Source organism: Octopus sinensis, linkage group LG1 (genome assembly GCF_006345805.1).
Source record: "Octopus sinensis linkage group LG1, ASM634580v1, whole genome shotgun sequence".
In the NCBI taxonomy this organism is placed as follows: domain Eukaryota; kingdom Metazoa; phylum Mollusca; class Cephalopoda; order Octopoda; family Octopodidae; genus Octopus; species Octopus sinensis.
Genome location: NC_042997.1, coordinates 167,033,890 through 167,053,889, shown reverse-complemented (window position 1 = coordinate 167,053,889; position 20,000 = coordinate 167,033,890).

Here is a 20,000-nt window from a genome sequence, read left to right as displayed (position 1 = left end):
TTAAAGTTAAATTAAAATACATGAGCAGCAACAGTTCTCACATCGACAATGTTCTTCTCAATACGTGTGATGTACCAGTTAAGACAATCTTTTGCACTTCTTGCAGGGATGGTAAGCCAGGGATCATTCTCATATAATTTTCGGTTCCCTTCTTGATCATTCCTAGTGCTCCTACGATCACTGGTATTGTAACCGCCTTGAGATGCCACATTTTCTCAATTTCAATGAGTAGGTCTTTATATTTTCTGAGCTTGTCAAACTCTTTCGCTGAGATATTATGATCACAGGGGATGCTCATGTCGATCAATAAGCAAACTTTATTGTTTTGGTCTTTCAAACAATATCTGGTTTATTGGCCTTGATGGTTCGGTCTGTATGTACTGGAATTAATATCTGGTTTATTGGCCTTGATGGTTCGGTACAATATCTGGTTTATTGGCCTTGATGGTTCGGTTTATTATTATTATTATTATTATTATTATTATTATTATTATTATTATTATTATTATTATTAAGGCGGCGAGCTGGCAGAATCGTTAGCACGCCAGGCGAAATGCTAAGCGGTATTTCGTTAGCCGTTACGTTCTGAGTTCAAATTCTGCCGAGGTTGACTTTGCATTTCCTCCTTTCGGGGTCCATAAATTAAGTAGCAGTTACGCACTGGGGTCGATGTAATCGACTTAATCCGTTTGTCTGTCCTTGTTTGTCCCCTCTGTGTTTAGCTTATATTTTATATTTTATTGGGGTCTTCACTGGGACATTCCACCAGTATTTCTTTTTTATTATAAGTGGCTATGACTGCTACCATATTGTGGGTTCTTATTTCTTTGTTCTATATATGTATGTATTTTTGTATTTCGTAATTTTTCTTTTCAGCTCATACCTATGTTGATTTTTCACACGAAATTACCTCCACTCACCACTGTTTTTGTAAACCGTCTTTGTAAATAATAATCATATCATGGTTGGGGACGTGATGATGATGATGATGATGATGATATCCTTCGTGTCAGATTAGTGTCGTAACGTTTATTGTTGTTGTTGTTGTTTTTGTTGTCACCGTGGTTGGTGTCTCCGTCGTTGTAGTCGACGTTGTTATCTGAAACACTGAGACATGAAAACCAGTCTTTGGCAGAGAGTCAGTCTCACACTATGGATGAGATGTTATAGCGTGGGAGACACGCATCTACAGACAATAACCACACTGCTTTTGATAGAAATAGTTCTGAGTCCAACAGTATGTATGTGATCTTTCTGAAGAGATAGGTAAAATAAGTCACAATATGTTTCTTGTCAGATAAAGTGTGTGTATGTGTGTGTGTGTGAGAAAGGAAGGAAAAAGAGAAAGTGATAAGTGCGTCGGAGAGGCAAAATATAAGCGATAGACAAAGGAACAAAGAGAAAGGGAGAGAAGAGAAGAGACAGGGAAGAAGGAGAGAAAGATAGAGAGACGGGAAAGACAAGAAACGGGAGAGAGGGGGAGAGAGACGCGTCTTTCCAAAAATGAGAATATTTATTTTATTTCAGCAAATCTCACGCTTACTGTGTGTTTACTAAAAACTCTCGGTGCACTTCATTGTAAAACAGAATGTTAACCAACCAACTTTCAATAGAGTTTGTTATTCAACCACATATTATACGTATTCCTATTGTATACTTTCAAATAAATATATAAGAAAGGGATAAGCACTTACCACACGCACTAGTGTGGTAAATGGAGAGTAAGCGAGACTGATCCCTATATGTCGATCATGAGTTCAAATCAGTAGTTGCGATTAACATATTCTGCTACACACACACGTACATATATGTACACACACACACACACACATACATATATATATATATATCTATATATATATATATATATATATATATATATATATATATATATATATATTATATATATATATATATACATATATATATTCGGGAGCCTTTTTTTCCGTGCAGTGAATACTTATCTCATTATTTCGTGATAAACATAACGAAAAACATCCCGAACATAAAACCTCAATTATTGACATCGACAAACGCTTATATAATTTAAAAAAATTTAAACGACTGATATTATATATATATATAAATATATATACTTGTATATATATATATATATATACAAGAAGAATGCCATTGTTATCTAATGAACGATATTTCGACATCTCGTGTGTCTTCAACTGGTTCAAAAAATAAATTTGTCAATCCACTTCATATATAAAATATATATAGAATCATTATTATTATTATTATTATTATTATTATTATTATTATTATTATTATTATTATTATTATTATTAAGGCGGCGAGCGGACAGAATCGTTAGCACACCAGGCGAAATACTAAGCGGTATTTCGTCTGAGTTCAAATTCTGCCGAGGTCGACTTTGCCTTTCATCCTTTCGGGGTCGATAAATTAAGTACCAGTTACGCACTGCGGTCGATGTAATCGACTTAATTCCTTTATCTGTCCTTGTTTGTCCCCTCTGTGTTTAGCCCCTTGTGAGTAGTAAAGAAATAGGCATTCCATTGCCGGTGCGTTCTGAGTTCAAATTCCGCCGAGGTCGACTTTGCCTTTCATCCTATCGGGGTCGGTTATATAAGTACTAGTTACGCACTGGTGTCGATATAATCGACTTAATCTGTTTGTCTGTCCTTGTTTGTCCTCTCTGTGTTTAGCCCCTTGTGGGAAATAAAGAAATAGGTATTTCGCCCGTCGCTACATTCCCAGTTCAAATTCCGCCGAGGTCAAATTTGTCTTTCTTCCTTTCGGGGTCGATACAATAAGTATCATGTGGCAAAATTTGAAACCATTCTCTTTTGCAGACGGGCGATGAGTTGGAGGAATCCTTTGAGTAGTATTTCTTTCGTTTAGAGTTCAAATACAAGCGAAAACAATGTTACCTTTCATTTATCCTGGGACGATAAAATGAAATACCACTCAAATGGTATCTACTAAATTGCTTTTCAAAATTTCAACCCTTGTGTCTAAATTAAATACCATAATAATCATTTGCAGCGGCAGTGGTGGCAGTAGTAGTAGTAGTAGTAGTAGCAGCAGCAAAAGTATTAAGGGGCTGCAACATTCTTATTGGCGTCAATTCTCTCGTGACACAGAATGCAGTTGACCGTCTTTTCGTGCATATCAAAGAAGATTTATGTAGAAATTATTATGAAGATGGAAACAAAATGTAACTAAAAGAAATTAAAATTTAATCAAATAGATAATTAAAAAAAAATAACATCAATAAACAGTAAATTTCTATTTTCTAATTACAAACGCTCGTTGATTTCAATTAACGAGTAAAATGTTTTCCTTGATGTTCCCTTTCGAAATAATACGCTGGGGGATTAATTGAACTGTAAAGAAACGCTTTATTTAGCTTTAATTTGTTCAGAAAGATTGCAAACATTGTAAGCTGAACTTCTGCAAATAATATCAAATGTTTCTTATTCAAATGCATTTCATTCAAAACATATCGAGCGCCTAGAAGAGAGAGAAAGGTCCTTAAACTACAACAGTTTTCCCTGATTCTCTCTCTTTTCCTCTGTCTCTATCTCTCTCTGTCACTTTCCCTCACGTTCTCTATTTCTCTGCCTCTCTGTCTGTCTGTCTGTCTGTCTGTCTGTCTGTCTCTCTCTGTCTCTCTCTCTCTCTCTCTCTCTCTCTCTCTCTCCCTCTATCTATCTATCTATCTATCTATCTATCTATCTATCTCTATCTCTCTAGGCGTTTCCTTCAAGCTGATCTCTCCTTATTTCTTATTTCCTTACTGCCCACAACGGGCTAAACACAGAGAGGGCAAGCAAGGGCAGACAAACGGATTACGTCGATTATATCGACCCCCAGTGTGTCACTGGTACTTAATTTATCGACCCCGAAAGGATGAAAGGCAAAGTCAACCTCGGCGGAATTTGAACTCAGAACTAAGCGGCAGACGAAATACCTATTTCTTTACTACCCACAAGGGGCTAAACACAGAGAGGACAAACAAGGGCAGACAAACGGATTACGTCGATTATATCGACCCTAGTGCGTAACTGGTACTTAATTTATCGACTCTGAATGGATGAAAGGCAAAGTCAACCTCGGCGGAATTTGAACTCAGAACGTAACGGCAGACGAAATGCCGCTAAGCATTTCGTCCGCTGTGCTAACGATTCTGCCTGCTCGCCGCCTTCTACCTGACAGACATATTAAAGAAGGAATAGTGTTGAATGTAGGCTCAATACTGCAAATTAAGTGTCGGGGTATATTCGATAGTATTGCCCCTAGTTGTTCATTAATATTTTATTTTACCAACTCGGAATCTTGAATGGCAAAAATTGACATGCGTGGGATCTTAACTTAGAATGTAAAGTTTTATTTCTAATTACTGTGAAGAAATTTGGTCGACGATATATTGATTCTGCCATTCTTATTAAAAGATAATGCTAGATTTTAGAAGCCAAGGAAACGATGCGCTAGAATTCAGTTGATGATGATGATGATGATGATGATGATGACGATAAAGTCTGATTGACGTCGTCTGTTATCTCTCTGCTTGGTGCAAACAGTCAGATACATCATGTTAAACTGGCAAAAGAAGATGCAAAAATAAGACTCTGCATAAGAAAAAAATCCTTGTTTTAGTGATAGATGTATTATTTTTAGACTTTATTAAGCTTTCACTAGTATACATGTACCTTATGCAGATGTTATACATTGAAACCTTTATGTCTCATATAAACAAGCGTGTACATATACAAAACTACTCATAACGTACTCAAAACGAAATACCCATACAACACACGTTTTCTAGAAATAAACATGGAAAATAGAACCAAAGGAAAAAATAACTTCTTGTTCTTCCCGAATTAGATATAGGAATGTGTACTTTGGACCTAATGCACAAAGGTTACAAAATGTGGTGCATATGTAAGAAGAAAGCGGAAGTTGTCAGTGACCTGATAGAGGCAGAAATGCTTCACTAATATATATATAAGAAAGAGAACATGCCAGCTTTACTATAAAAAGAAAACTACGGAATATTCAAACAAGCATGCTTGTAAAAATTTCACAAGACACGTACTGAGGATATTTCGAAACTATATCCCGTGTGCAAACAGAAAAAGGCATAGTGCAGTATAGGAAGTTTATAGTCCAGCTTTGAAAGGCTACAGTGAAATGTAGAAAGGTTTTACGGCAACATATAAATACAGAAAGTATGGAAAATCACGGGTGTAAAAATTCTGTAAGACATATATATATATATATATATATATATATATATATATATATACCAATTAAGGACTGAACACGAAAAGTGGACAGTCAACATGTTAGATATAGACGTCAAATCGCCATTCTCCACAAAAAGTCTATGTTCTCAGATCAAACTCAACACCAAACCAAAACAATAAACAAGTGAAAGATATACGAAATAAATATTTACCCATGTACTAAATTTAGTTTCGGCTGTTATTTTCCGCAAGGAAAAGTGCAGCCATCATCAGCATCAATTTTTACCCTTAATTTAATTTTATATAAATATTTGTTCTCTAACCGATAAATTAACTGCTGCTAACTATTAGCTGCAGGCTAGTTTTCTCGGGTCTCATCGCGCCAAAATAAAGACATTTGAAATATATATTTCAAATGTAATAGGCCGTACTCCATGCACGCGTTATTTCGGTATCGTGTTGGCATTTAGTACAGCAAATTACATTTTATATGGGACCATGCTGATGATGGCTGCACTTTTCCTTGCGGAAAATAACAGCCGAAACTAAATTTAGTACATGGGTAAATATTTTATTTCGTATATTTTTCACTTGTTTATTGTTTTGGTTTGGTGTTGAGTTTGATCTGAGAACATAGACTTTTTGTGGAGAATGGCGATTTGACGTCTATATCTAGCATGTTGACTGTCCACTTTTCGTGTTCAGTCCTTAATTGGTATATATAAATATTTTAATCTTCGGATTCTTTCTTTAATATGCTAGACCACTGGTTCTAATTGATAAATATCAATTTTTACCCTTAATTTTATATATATATATATATATATATATATATATTTCAGAATATACTGAGGATATTCCGAGAATATATCAGATGTTATAAATAGAAAAGCCAGAGTAAGGCTTAAAAGATTATAGTACATGTGGTGACGACTATACTAGAGCACATATGAAGGCATCGAGCTGGCAGAAACGTTAGCGCGCTGGGCGAAATGCTTAGCAGTATTTCGTCTGCCGTTACGTTCTGAGTTCAAATTCCGCCGAGGTTGACTTTGCCTTTCATCCTTTCGGGGTCGATAAATTAAGTACCAGTTGCGCCCTGGGGTTGGTGCAATCGACTTAATCCGTTTGTCTGACCTTGTTTGTCTCCTCTGTGTTTAGCCCCTTGTGAGTAATAAAGAAATAAGTATTTCGTCTGTCGTTACGTTCTGAGTTCAAATTCTGCCGAGGTCGACTTTGCCTTTCATCCTTTCGGGGTCGATAAAGTACCAGTTTTGCACTGGGGTCGATGTAATCGGCTTAATCCGTTTGTCTGTCCTTGTTTGTCCCCTCTATGTTTAGCCCCTTGTGGGCAGTGAAGAAATATATACTAGAGCACATAAATATAAACCACACGAAAAGGAAAGCCATTGTTGTAAGATGCGTAATGTTGCTATCTGTAAAAAATATAAATTGTAAAAAGAATTAAAATCCTATCGAGTATGATTATACTTTTCATTTTTTAGGTCGATGAATTTAGTATCGGTGAAGTACTAGGGTGAAATAATCGATACTATTGAAAAGTTGCCCTAGTATGGTCAGAGTTCCGCGACTAAAAGCAGTGAAAGAACAAATACTATAATGTCTCTGTAAATAACACTTTCAAACTTTGACACAAGGCCAGCAAATTTAGTGGAGTTGGGTACAAGACGATTACGTCAAACTCGATAGTCTACTGGTACTTATTTTATCGACCCCGAAAGGATGAACAGCAAAATCGATCTCTGCGGAATTTGAACTCAAAACATAGTGTCGGAGGAAATGCCATATTTTGCCCAATGTGCCCCTGTTTCTCTCCCTGTAAATAATGGCGACTTATATTCAAAGAGATCATGGAAATTAGCACACGGCCTAAATAATAATTTTAAAGCAGTTTCCTTGGGTAAATTTCACATCAATCTCCAGAATATATGTTATTATACAATAATAGTAACAAAGAACAATAAAACAGAACATGACTGCATGGTTAATAATCTCACTTCACAGAGACGTGGTTCCCAACTCCACCAATCTATCGGCAAGTGTCTTCAACCATACCTCGGTTTCATCCAGGCGTTGTGTGTGCAACTGAGTACATTCAAGGTGTATTGATGGGTTGTACCCGTTCTTAGGAGGAGGATTAATTGACCCGTAGTTCGATTTAACACCACATTCTAGTTCTTTGAGTTTTCTAGCGGAGATTTCAAGTTATTAGTAGTTGGATCAGGCCTCCTGTCTGAGGTTAGATAAGTCATTAACATGTTGTACTCTTTTCTACTGCAGCAACCAATGAACTTTTGCCTCACCGATGCAAAAGAACCAAAGACATGAAAATGTTTAGAAAAAAATTTGAATATATTCCATACTAGAAAATTATTGTTTCTATTTATGGCACAGGTCAGCAATTTTCAGGGAAGGGAACAAGTCGATGTTGACCCTTGTACTTGACGGGTAATATATTTTATTGACTCCGAAAGGGTAAAAGTCAAAGTGGTCCTCAGCGAGATTTCAGCTCAGTGCGTAAAAAGCCGGAAGAAAAACTTACTTCTCTGCCAGTTCACCATCTTCCTAATAAAAAATTAGGAATTGAAGAAACTGGCAGTAAAATCCAAGTCGATACAGATAATTATATGAAATAGCCAACGTGTTTATGAAAATAACACCTTGTGAACTTTCAGCACACAAGAAACTGTAGGTGAGAAGAATATTGAAATGTTGGTGGAAAACCAATGATGTTAATAAAATAGGAAACTTTGTGGCTGAATTACTCGAGAACACCACATTTAAATTCATTAATATTAAACATTAAAAAAAAAATACGATAGAAACAACACTGGCATGAACTTAAAAACTTTGAGATTTACAAACCCAAAACAATATTTAAAACACAAATTGAGATTCACATAGTAACGAAAGTGCTTCTTGATCCAGTCAGAAAACTTGTTGCGACAACACATCTTTGCAATTAGTTGAATTAATTTTACAAGCTCTGTGTGTGCCTATGCATGCATGAATAGGCACACACGCACACACACATACACACACATGCGCATAAACAAACAAAAAGGAACGCAGTGTAAATAACGCACAGAGTCAAGACTATTGAAAAGGTTGCAAGGCGCAACGAAAATTTTAGAAAAATAAAAATAAGGTATAAGTGGAAATTTTACCCGTGAGTGTGTTAAATTATAAGGCACAAAAAGAAAATGACTCTCCCCAGACACAACAGACTAACCTGGAATAACGACAAAATGGCCAGAGCTAGAAAACTAGGTGAAACGCACTTCAGTAAAAACTTACAAGACGGGCAGTTTGCATCTATCTAATCAACAAAAAAATATATTAAACTAAACAAGTGTTTAATTTTGTTTAGTTGCAGTTGCTTTGAATGGATGCACCTTACGTATAGTTATTTGATAAATATTACGATGTGATGTAGCAGCCACACTGGTTATGTAAGGTATGAGAGATATATATAAGAGAGGTAGAGAAACGCTCGCAAAAATGGGAACACTGAACAACTTCAGCAACAATAACAATACTATCGATTCCCACGTCAACGATCAATAATACGTAATCACTACCCGTCCACTCTCCTAAAACAAGGTTGTCATGTGTGATCGATGTTCTCAGAAACATCATAGCAACCATTAGTTCTGTTGCAAACGGAAATGTTAGATGTTAGAATTAACCCTGTCCCATTCAAAATATAATCTCTTTTGAGAACATTAGATGAAAGGAAATACTTTTGTAACTTTATGTAACTTCACCCATAAACTAGCAATGATTAAAATGCATGCAAAAGTAAAATAAAATTATTATAAAACACGCGAACACTTAAACACTTAATCTTAAGTTATGCATGTCAAAAGTTCTCATCTTGCCAGATGGTGAGCGAGCGTATGTAGAACAGTGGTATATCTTGTGAGTATGTTACTTGTAAACCTGTCGGTTAAGTTATCTTAAAGCTACCATTAATGAAATATTTAATGTCTAAACCAGTGAGGAAATCAGGAAAATGGTGTTTTGTTTCGTTTCATATTTCTGATCACGTCTAAAAGAAGAGAAAAGGGCTATTTTTTTCTTTCTTAAAAATGAAAATAGAATTTTGGTTTTAATTTAATTTTATTTATTAGTGTTGTCTATATCTTGTTGAGATTCTTGTTAACTATAAGCATTAGTTTAGCGGTGACAGTTATTTTGCCTACACACTGTAGCAGCAACATAAAAAATGATCGTTGTTTTCGTATTAATGCCTGCTATTAACCAATCCATGTAATCCGATATATATTCTCTTTCAGTACCATGTCCATATTCTTTTACTTGTTTCAGTTATTTCACAGTAGCCATGCTGAAGTACCGCCTTTAATCGACCAAATCGACCCCAGGACTTATTCTTTGTAAGCCTGGTACTTATTTTATTGGTCTCTTTTGCCGAACCGCTAAGTTATGGGGACTTAAACACACCAACATCGCTTATCAATCGATGGTACGATATATCTATTTATATATATATATATAGGGGAGACAGGTGGTGTAGAAAACAAACAGATGTATTAGTATAACGCTCGGGAATTGAAAAAGTCTTTAACGTTTCGAGCCTACGCTCTTCCACAGAAATGAACACAGAAAGAGACAAGGGGAGAAACAAGGAGAAAAAAATGTGTCTAATGGCTAGCGATCTATCATGGCGAATATATATATATATATACACACACACGACGGGTTTCTTTCTGCTTCCGTCTACCAAATCCACTTACAAGGTTTTGGTCGGCCCAAGGTGCCACGCAGTGGGACTGAACCCGGAGCCATGTGGTTCGGAAGCAATCTTCTCACCACACAGTCACGCATACGCCTATGTTTATTTTATTGTCTTGCTTATTTTATATAAGCATATCGTTATTACAGTACTCTTCATTTTTATCTATGTGTCACTATATCAGCAACTATGATATTTTCTATTACACCACTGTAATATATTGCCTGTTAGTTGCGATATAACGTTAGTTGCGATACTTTAAAGTATCACGTTCATCATGCTACACTTTGATCTCATATTCATATTATGATACTATATTCAATACAACTTTTACGTAAACAAATCCATATCGAAATACTGTACCAAATGACAGAAATCCGACGTTAGAGTATCGGTGTCACCTTACAATTTCCAATATTTGTATCTATATCCTCATAGGAAATTACCCATGAAATAAGGTTCTACTCAATATCCTTGAGAAAATATAGAGAAATTGCGCATTCAACTCTGTTTGTAGTGACGATATATCTCCAGCAGACATTGTTGTTGCTGGATTGTTTCAATCGAAATTATGTAAGATTATTTTTGACGCACAAGTAGTGGATTGATCGTTTCGTTTTTCATTCTATTCTAAGTCATTCTATCTTTATTATTGGATATCGTCCTAATACTTAAGATTTACAAAGTGTGATCTTATTTTTACGTCAGTATAAAATTTGTTGGAAGATATCTGGCTACTACATTAAACAAGTATCGTAATTAGAGAACAGCTATATTAATGATTTCGGAAGTAGAAATTTTAAAAACGATATTGAATATATTGGCTTCGAATTTCGGTTACAATGCCAGCAATTTCAAGAGAGAGGTAGGAGGTATTCAACAGGCACATATTTTATCGACCTCGAAAGGATGAAAGGCAAAGTCGACCGCAGCAGAACGTGAAGACAGACGAAATGCCGCAAAGCATTTTGCCAGGTGTGCTAATGATTCTGCCAGCTTGCCACACATGGAATATATTAATAATAATTTATACTTAGCCAATATTAAAGGCGCTAGTGTAAAGTTTCCGAAATTATAACTTAGAGTATGTTGTCTTCATTTTAAACATGTTGTTTGAGTTTGAAGAAATGACATCTGAGGCAATATCTCTGTATGTGAATAACAAATGTAACTTTTCCAAGTTTTTTAATAGCTAACAACTGTTCCAGTTAACAAGACTGTTTATGGTGTGGCACTATCATTAATTTCAAACTGGAAACACAATATTTAACATCTCATTTACTGACATCTTCTAAATTAATTATTAAGAACGTAAATATACAATTAACTAAACGTAAGCTAACTTTTAGAACTTCTATTTCCGCAATTAAAACTTTGAATTCAATAAATCATAAACCGTGCTTATCAAAAGAAACAAGATTTTATCGTTTCAAACAGAATTGGTGAAAATTGTAAACACAAGTCTATTAATTACGTTTCGATTTCGATGTTGATAAAACAGTCTATGTCTACCAATAAGAAACTTATCTTAATTATATATATATATAAGCAGTAGATTTGATTTTACAATTTCTTTAAGCAATATTTTACATATGATGATATACTATATATCCAGAATTAATTATCAAATTATCTTTTGTTGGTTGTGTTGTTTAGCCCCAGTCAGCGTTCTTGGAGCAGTTAAATGATCAAAGTTATTTCAGCTGTACTCATCCTTTCTTGTTTTTAAGGTAGAAAGAAACTTGGACAACATTATCAAATACAGTAAAGTATTTTGAGGGAGATTTAGCTGCTATTTCCATCAGATCAATCGACTACTGAAAGGCTACTCTTTTAGTTCATATTAATGGATTTTGTTAATTGCAATGAATTGCATTTGGAAAAATTGGCTGAATGTTAGTGATTTGTATCCTGGTGTTGTCATAGCTGTACCGATTAAAGTTCTAGCGAATCTCCCCACGACTACTACTACTACTACTACTACTACCACCACCACCACCACCACCACCACCACTACTACTACTACTACTACTACTACTACTACTACTACTACTACTACTACTACTAATAATAATAATAATAATAATAATAATAATAATAATGATGATTTGCCACAAGGGCAGCCATTTTGGGGGAGGTGATGAGTCGATTACATCGACTCCCAGTGTTTCACTGGTACTTAATTTATCGACCCCGAAAGGATGAACAGCAAGGTCGACCTCGGTTAAATTTGAACTCATAACATTAAGATGGAGGAAATGCTGCTAAGCATTTCGTCCAGCGAGCTAACGATTCTGCCAGCTCGTCGTCTTTAATAATAATAATAATAATAATAATAATAATAATAATTTTTTACTGTTCCTTTCTACAACAGGCACAAGGCCTGAAATTTTGATGGGAGAGTTTAGTCGATTACACCGACCCTAGTGCTCAATCGGTACTTATTTCATCGACGTCGAAAGGACGAAAGGCAAAGTCGACTTTGATAGAATTTGAGCTCAGCGTAAGGCTGGAAGAAATACTGCAAAGCATTTTAATACACCAAAATTACTTCTACATGTACATAATAGCAAATGCCTTCTACCATATTTTTAAAATCACACTATCATCTTAGCATCAAATTAGTTTTAGAACAAACTTTTAATTTTTTATGTTTTGACTCTCTAGAATAATACTCTGTGCGAAATCAACAATACGGCACCTTAGTCATAACACCGACTTGAACTTCTAACGTGTTGTCTCTTGAGGTCTCTGGGTGAGATTTGGAGTCAACTTGTGCAAGTACAAAGCAAAAGCTAAACATATAATTCCTTTCTACTATAGGCACAACGCCTGAAATTTGGAGGAAGGGACTAGTCGCTTACATGGACCCCAGTGTTTCACTAGTGCTTAATTTATTGACCCCGAAAGGATGAAAATCAAAGTCGACCTCGACAGAATTTGAACTCAGAACGTACCGACGGGCGAAATACCTATTTCTTTACTACCAGCAAGGGGCTAAACACAGAGAGGACAAACAAGTACAGACAAACGGATTAAGTCGATTACATCGACTCCAGTGCGTAACTGGTACTTACTTAATCGACCCCGAAAGGATGAAAGGCAAAGTCGACCTCGGCGGATTTGAACTCAGAACGTAACGGCAGACGAAATACGGCAACACATTTCGCCCGGCGTGCTAACGTTTCTACCGGCTTGTCGCCTTAAATAATGATAATCACCTACTTGGTAACAATATGGGCAAGTGTTCAATGCAGATGTAAATTCGGTGAAATGTGGTCGCTTGGGATCCCCGTGGTTATCAAAATCCTCATCACCCCTCAAAACCCCTTCCTCAAAATTACTGGTCTTGTGCCTAACTTAGAAAAATTATAATCATTTACGTCGCCGTCATGAGATGAAAGTTCCCTTTAAATGAATTACAGTGAACAGGTTCTATGGTATTTCCGTCGCTAAGTCTATGCAAATTCTACCACCACCAACATCAACACCAACATCAACACCAACACCAACACCACCATGATGATGATGATGATGATGATGATGATGATGATGATGATCATCATGATCATCATCATCATCATCATCATCATCATCATCATCATCATCATCTTCATCATCATCATCATCATCATCATCATCATCAGTTTACGTACGTTTTTCTCCATGCTGTTATAGGTTGGACCGGTCTGATCCAGTACAGTTTCTCGCTATTTGTCCCAGCTCTTCGCCTTCTGGTCACAGACTCTAGCCTTCTGACGAACTCAACAAAGAAAACTATCAATGTTGTTTTTGTTATGCATATCATGCATTTTTTTACGATCTCTATTTTCCAAATAGACCTCAGCCAATTATTTCTAAATAATCTACGGCATCTATTGTTTCCAGACACATTAGGAATGGTTAAATGGCACAAGTGACGCTGCAAAATCAAGACGCAATTATTATTCTGCTTACCTACTGCTATTCTAAGGCAAATACTTATAAGATTAGTAGGATTATCTTTAAACACATACTTATGAATTATAAGTGGATAGTTTCTTTAAAAGACAAGTTTTATGATATACGAATGTATATGAATGACAACTGTCACCACCAGCTTTAATGTGTGTGTGTGTGTGTGTGTGTGTGTGTGTGTGTGTGTGTGTGTGTGTGTGTGTGTGTGTGTGTGTGTGTGTGTGTGTGTGTGTGTGTGTTTGTGTGTACAGAATATAGCTTAATCAGAACAGAATTTCCATATGTTAGTTATATACAATAGCATCACTCAGTTGACAGATGTTAACCGCAAATGACAATATTACCAGGTTAACAGAAGTTATCAACATATTCCAGTGTCATTCGTGTTAACAGATGGTAACAAAGTCAACTTGTCCAGATGTTCATAAATAATTATATCAGGTTAGCCAAGAGCAATTAAGCTACTTAAGAATGTTACACACACCAGCTTCTGTTTTTAATACATTGACAGCAATTATGTTACTTATGAATCTTACAAACACCAGCATCTGTTATTAAATAAATTGACAGTAGTTATATTTTAAAATAAGTATTTTCATCTATAGTTAGTAAGTAGAACTGATATCTGGTTAAGATTACAGAGGCATTATTGGTGAAGAGGCTTACGTTGCCTTCTCCAGATAGGTATAGAAAGGGGATGAACTTTGGTATTCATGCTTTATTGAGAAACATTTTTTTGAATGAAGCATTTGAGTTGAAACAGCTACTGCGGGGAATTGAAACATTTATACAGGCTCGCCTATGACACTAGTATAGTATACATATACTCTCTAGCAGTTCATAGAAAGACTGGAACTCCGCCTTTGGGAACTACTGCAATGATGATCATATATGTATATTATATATATATATATATTATATATATATATATATATGTGTGTGTGTGTGTGTGTGGTGTGTGTGTGTGTGTGTGTGTGTGTGTGTGAGGTCGCTTTCAAGTGCTACTGGTAACATGTAAGCCAGTACAACCTGTTGCATGGCCGGGTGTCGGCGACTAAACCGGCAACCCCACCAAGCTTGCTTGGTGAGGAGGGTGTTTATTGGACACCCTGCAGGATGAAAAACAAAACTCGTCAATGGGCGGCTATCCAATAAATGTCTTAAGGCTATATCATGCGCGGAGACATAGAAATAATCGGACTGAATACCCGATCGCGCAGTTAAACCATTGGGAGTGAAGGACTCCTAGCCTTTGTTAGAGCATCCTTCTAGGAGTAGGTAACTCAGGTAACTGGGATAACTCCGACATAAAACCTGCGGCTCAGTGGTTAGCGATGATGTTGACTTGTTCTTTTTTTCGGATTATGGCTGTTGTTGCTTAGTGAGTGGGATTGACTCAGTGCACAGCCTTTCCTCGCTTAAAAAAAAAATCTTCTTGAACTGGCATTGCACGATAACAACATCGATTAAGCTTTGTGCAATGGCTATACTCGATAACGAGGGGGCAGCCACCATATATATATATATATATATATATATATATATATATATATATATATATATATATCCAACCTCACAGTATCTAGGGCAAGTTTCACCTTTTGTAGCCTCAACTCTACGAAATTTCGTAGACAGAGGGTCTGTAGTAGTCAGTCGCAGAGACTGAGAAGTAGACTTTGTGGCTAGTTTAGCATGTCTTTAACGGACTCTACTCTAAAGCAAACATTCAAAAAAGGTCTCTAGTTTGAAGATAAATTCTTTTCAGCAATGCGAGGTCTTCGGAAAGGTCATTGGTCGTGGCCTTTTTCTCTTACTACGGCATAAAAAAATCAGCTTTATTCATCTACGAATATATATCATAGTGACTTTAAGGCTGGGCAAAAAGGCGTATATATATATATATATATATATATATATATTATATATATATATATATAATATATATATATATATATATTATATAAAAAGTACTTTTGTTGTTTCCAACACTAATTTATGCGTCCCTAGTGTAACTATCAAGAGTAAACAATTTTCAAATTGTCGCCTAAAATAAAATAAAGTGAGCCACAATTTTACAGAGGTTTCTTCAGATAATGTGTGTAGCGAATACCATATTATAAATCAGAAATTTAACTGAAATTATTTGTTGTAATCTACTCAGGCTATCATTGAATATTTTTTATATAATTAAAAGTTACAAGTCTGAGTAAAAACTAAACGTCTTTATCGTGGTTTAGATTACCTATATTTATGCGCTTAATACGCCTGGTTGCATTTTGTCACACGTTTACAATTTATGTAAAAAAATTTCTAAGTTTTGTAAAAAGTTACTTTTACATAAATGTATAACATGTTATATTACAGAAACATAAACTACCGCCTAAAATCATTTGTTTTTTGTGTATCCTCTATACACTATTATGTTACATCAAATGAGCTGGAACCTTCCTATTTCTCACGTTTTTGTCGTTGTATTTCAAGACACACCCTGAGATGCAGCCTTTCATTATGAATGCATTCGAAATATGGGAGACGCCTTGCATTAGAGATACCTTTCCACAGAGCCGATTGGCGCCAATACCTTTCAGTTCGTTATATTGAAAGTGACATAAAAACCATACGCCTTTTTGCCCAGCCTTAAAGTCACTATGATATATTATTCGTAGATGAATAGAGCTGATTTTTTTATGCCGTAGTAAGAGAAAAAGGCCACGACCAATGACCTTTCCGAAGACCTCGCATTGCTGAAAAGAATTTATCTTCAAACTAGAGGCCTTTTTTTAATGTTTGCTTTAGAGTAGAGTCCGTTAAAGATATGCTAAACTAGCCACAAAGTCTACCTCTCAGTCTCTGCGACTGACTACTACAGACCCTCTGTCTACGAAATTTCGTAGAGTTGAGGCTACAAAAGGTGAAACTTGCCCTAGATACTGTGAGGTTGGATTGAACCCAATACCACATATTTGCGAAGCAATTTCTTAACTACAAATCATACGTGTACAATAATCTAATACAAATTGTAAAGCAGTTGTTACTACTGGATAGGGAGGAGGTAAATATTTTGGGAAAGGGTTTGATCAAACCAAAAGAAGGGCGACAATTAGAATACAAAAATAAATTTGATATGGGATGGAACAACAGAACCACAAGCTTTTTTACTTCTGTCATGTTGGTCCATAGATAGCTGAACACAGATAGCAAGCATTTTTGTTTAGTACCCTCTACATCTAACATCGGCAGTGTTGCCAGTGGTTTCCAAACACCGGATAATTAGACCAACTGAGGTAAAAACTATTCTTCGTTGAGGCAATATAAATGGCTCAATGAAGGGCGCGTACGGTTTCATACCTCTCTTGATGTCAAGTGATTCATAACTCTTCCTGAAATGAAGTCTGTTCCAAGAGAAAAAAGAATAATACACAAAGACCCAGACCTGTTCTTTAGTCTAAGTAATTTTGCACTCCGATTTGCACAGCGCATTAATGCTAAAATCAATAGGAAAGCGCAAAGCCTGAAGTCTGTAGCTGACGTTAATCCAAAACTAATGTTTTCGCGTACCACAAAAGGTTGACTCGGTTAAGATAAACAAAATAAATCATTGTAATTCTTGAAGCATACCAGCAACGACAATCCCGTCTTTTATTTTATCCAACCTCTACGTGTGTTCTAATTTAAAATTCAGCTTCCTGCCACTGGTTTTCACATTACAGGAAATGGGGTATTCTGTCATCTGTTAACGGTAAATATTTCATGGAGCGACTTGCTGATTATAGCAACATCTTAGGAGCATCAGTAATAAAACCGTGATCACCATTGCAACGGAACATAGTCATTCCATTGATCACTATCTCTGTGAATGAGTGAATGTGCGCGCCTCCAGTGAATCAGCATAAACGAAAACCAAGAAAATAACAAACACAAGCACCAGACCCACTCACATACATCAACACACACACACACACCCATACACACATATATGTATATACACAATATATACCGAGTCATAACAGTTTCGCCGAAAGATTGGAGTTGTATGAAACTCGAGGTGCGAGACAAATTTTCAGCTTGTTTCAATAAAAAATACCATATCCCCAAAAGCATATATTAGAGCGCATCTTTCTCATTTGTTCAATGTTAACCACCATACATAAATACATACATACACAGACACACAAATATACACACACACACACACACACACACACACACACACACACACACACACACACATATATATATATATATATATAATTTTTAAGAAAACGTAACTGCGAAAAAAGAAGCACACTCAAAGATGTAGAGAAGTATGTATTAAAGATGGGGAAAACCAGTTTACAGGATTACCTTAGGTTTCCTGTCCATAAAGGGTTTAGTTTTATGGTGTGTTGTCAGATCCCAAAAGGAGTGACTGTGTGGTAAGTAGCTTGTTTACCAACCACATGGTTCCCGGTTCAGTCCAACTGCGTGGCACTTTGGGCAAGTGTCTTCTACTATAACCTCGGGCCGACCAAAGCCTTGTGAGTGGATTTGGTAGACGGAAACTGAAAGAAGCCCGTCGTATATATGTATATGTATATATATGTACGTGTATGTGTGTGTGAGTGTGTGTGTGTGTGTGTGTGTGTATGAGAATGTATGTGTGAGAAAGTGTGTAAGAGTGTGTTTGCACAACACGGTGTAAATAAAGAGAACGTCTATAAATTAAAATATTATAAAACCTCTCTGTGAATTAAATAAGAATGTAAACACATTCTTTCTACACTATTGTTGTGCTAAAACACCGACGGCGAGTTTCTCCTGACGGTACGTTTCATAGTCCCTTAGGTAAATTCTTGACCACTCTTTAGAGAAGACGGACCCAGTTTACTTCCTAAATTAAGAGCACACATCATCTGCTTATAAAACTGTCACGAGTCAGAGTGTATATAATATTTGCCAAGGTTGGGAGAGTTCTTGTCTGGCAGTAACACGGCAGTTAGATACAAGAGGAGAATGTAGCTTGAAGTATAAGATTAACTCTTAAAACGCAGTAATTTCGAGCCATGACAGGCAGTTATTTTATCTATTTTATCATCCTGTATAAACTGACATATCAAGTAAATACTATAAATTCGTGAAACATGACTCGCTCGCTTTATAATGTTTATCTTATATGTATGTAATGAATTATTTCAATCATCTGTAGGGGCGGTTTTTTTACATGTATACAAGCATACCTCAAGTTACTGGTTCTAAGACATGCGACTTAACTCGAAAAACGACGTAACACGAAACAAATGCTAATTAAAAACTTTATTTGTTTTAATAAGTAGTCTTTAAATAAATCCTCATGTATTTTAGTTGATTCCCCAGCGCAGTATTGGTTTTTAGGTGTGTTTATTATCTTTTTATGCTTTCAAATAAGTTCACTGAGACCTACGTAAAGTCGGATAAATCGAATGAATTGAGGTTTTAGCAATTTATAAACCACAAAAAATCTGTTAAATTCATTTATCACTTATTCTATGAGATGCAAAAATTTCCGTCGCACTACTGCGGCCTTCTTATTTTTTATATAAACTATATATACATTTTGTATTCTTTAAAAATGTATACTGCTTAAAAGGCCTACATGCTTAACATGCCTGCATATATATGTTGTATTGCAACTACGTTATAACGATGTATATTCCTAAGAATCATCATCACCGCTGTCGTCGTACTCATCATTTTCATCATCATCAAATTATTTTGTATAAGTGTCTCAGTGTGCATAAGTATGTATATATGTATATAATCGCGTGATTGTTTGTGTGTATGCGTGTGTGTGTGTAATCACGCGTTTATATATATATATATATATATATATATATATATATATATATATATGTTGTAAGGAATTAGTAATAATGGGACACCTCTCCCACGTGACAAGTGGTATGACTTAGTCACTATAAACAGGAGAGTATGTGTAGACTGTGTTGATAGTCGTGTCTGTGCTGATATAGTAATTATACTGTGATACTGAGTGGACCTTATAACGATCCAACCTTTTGAAGATAATAACA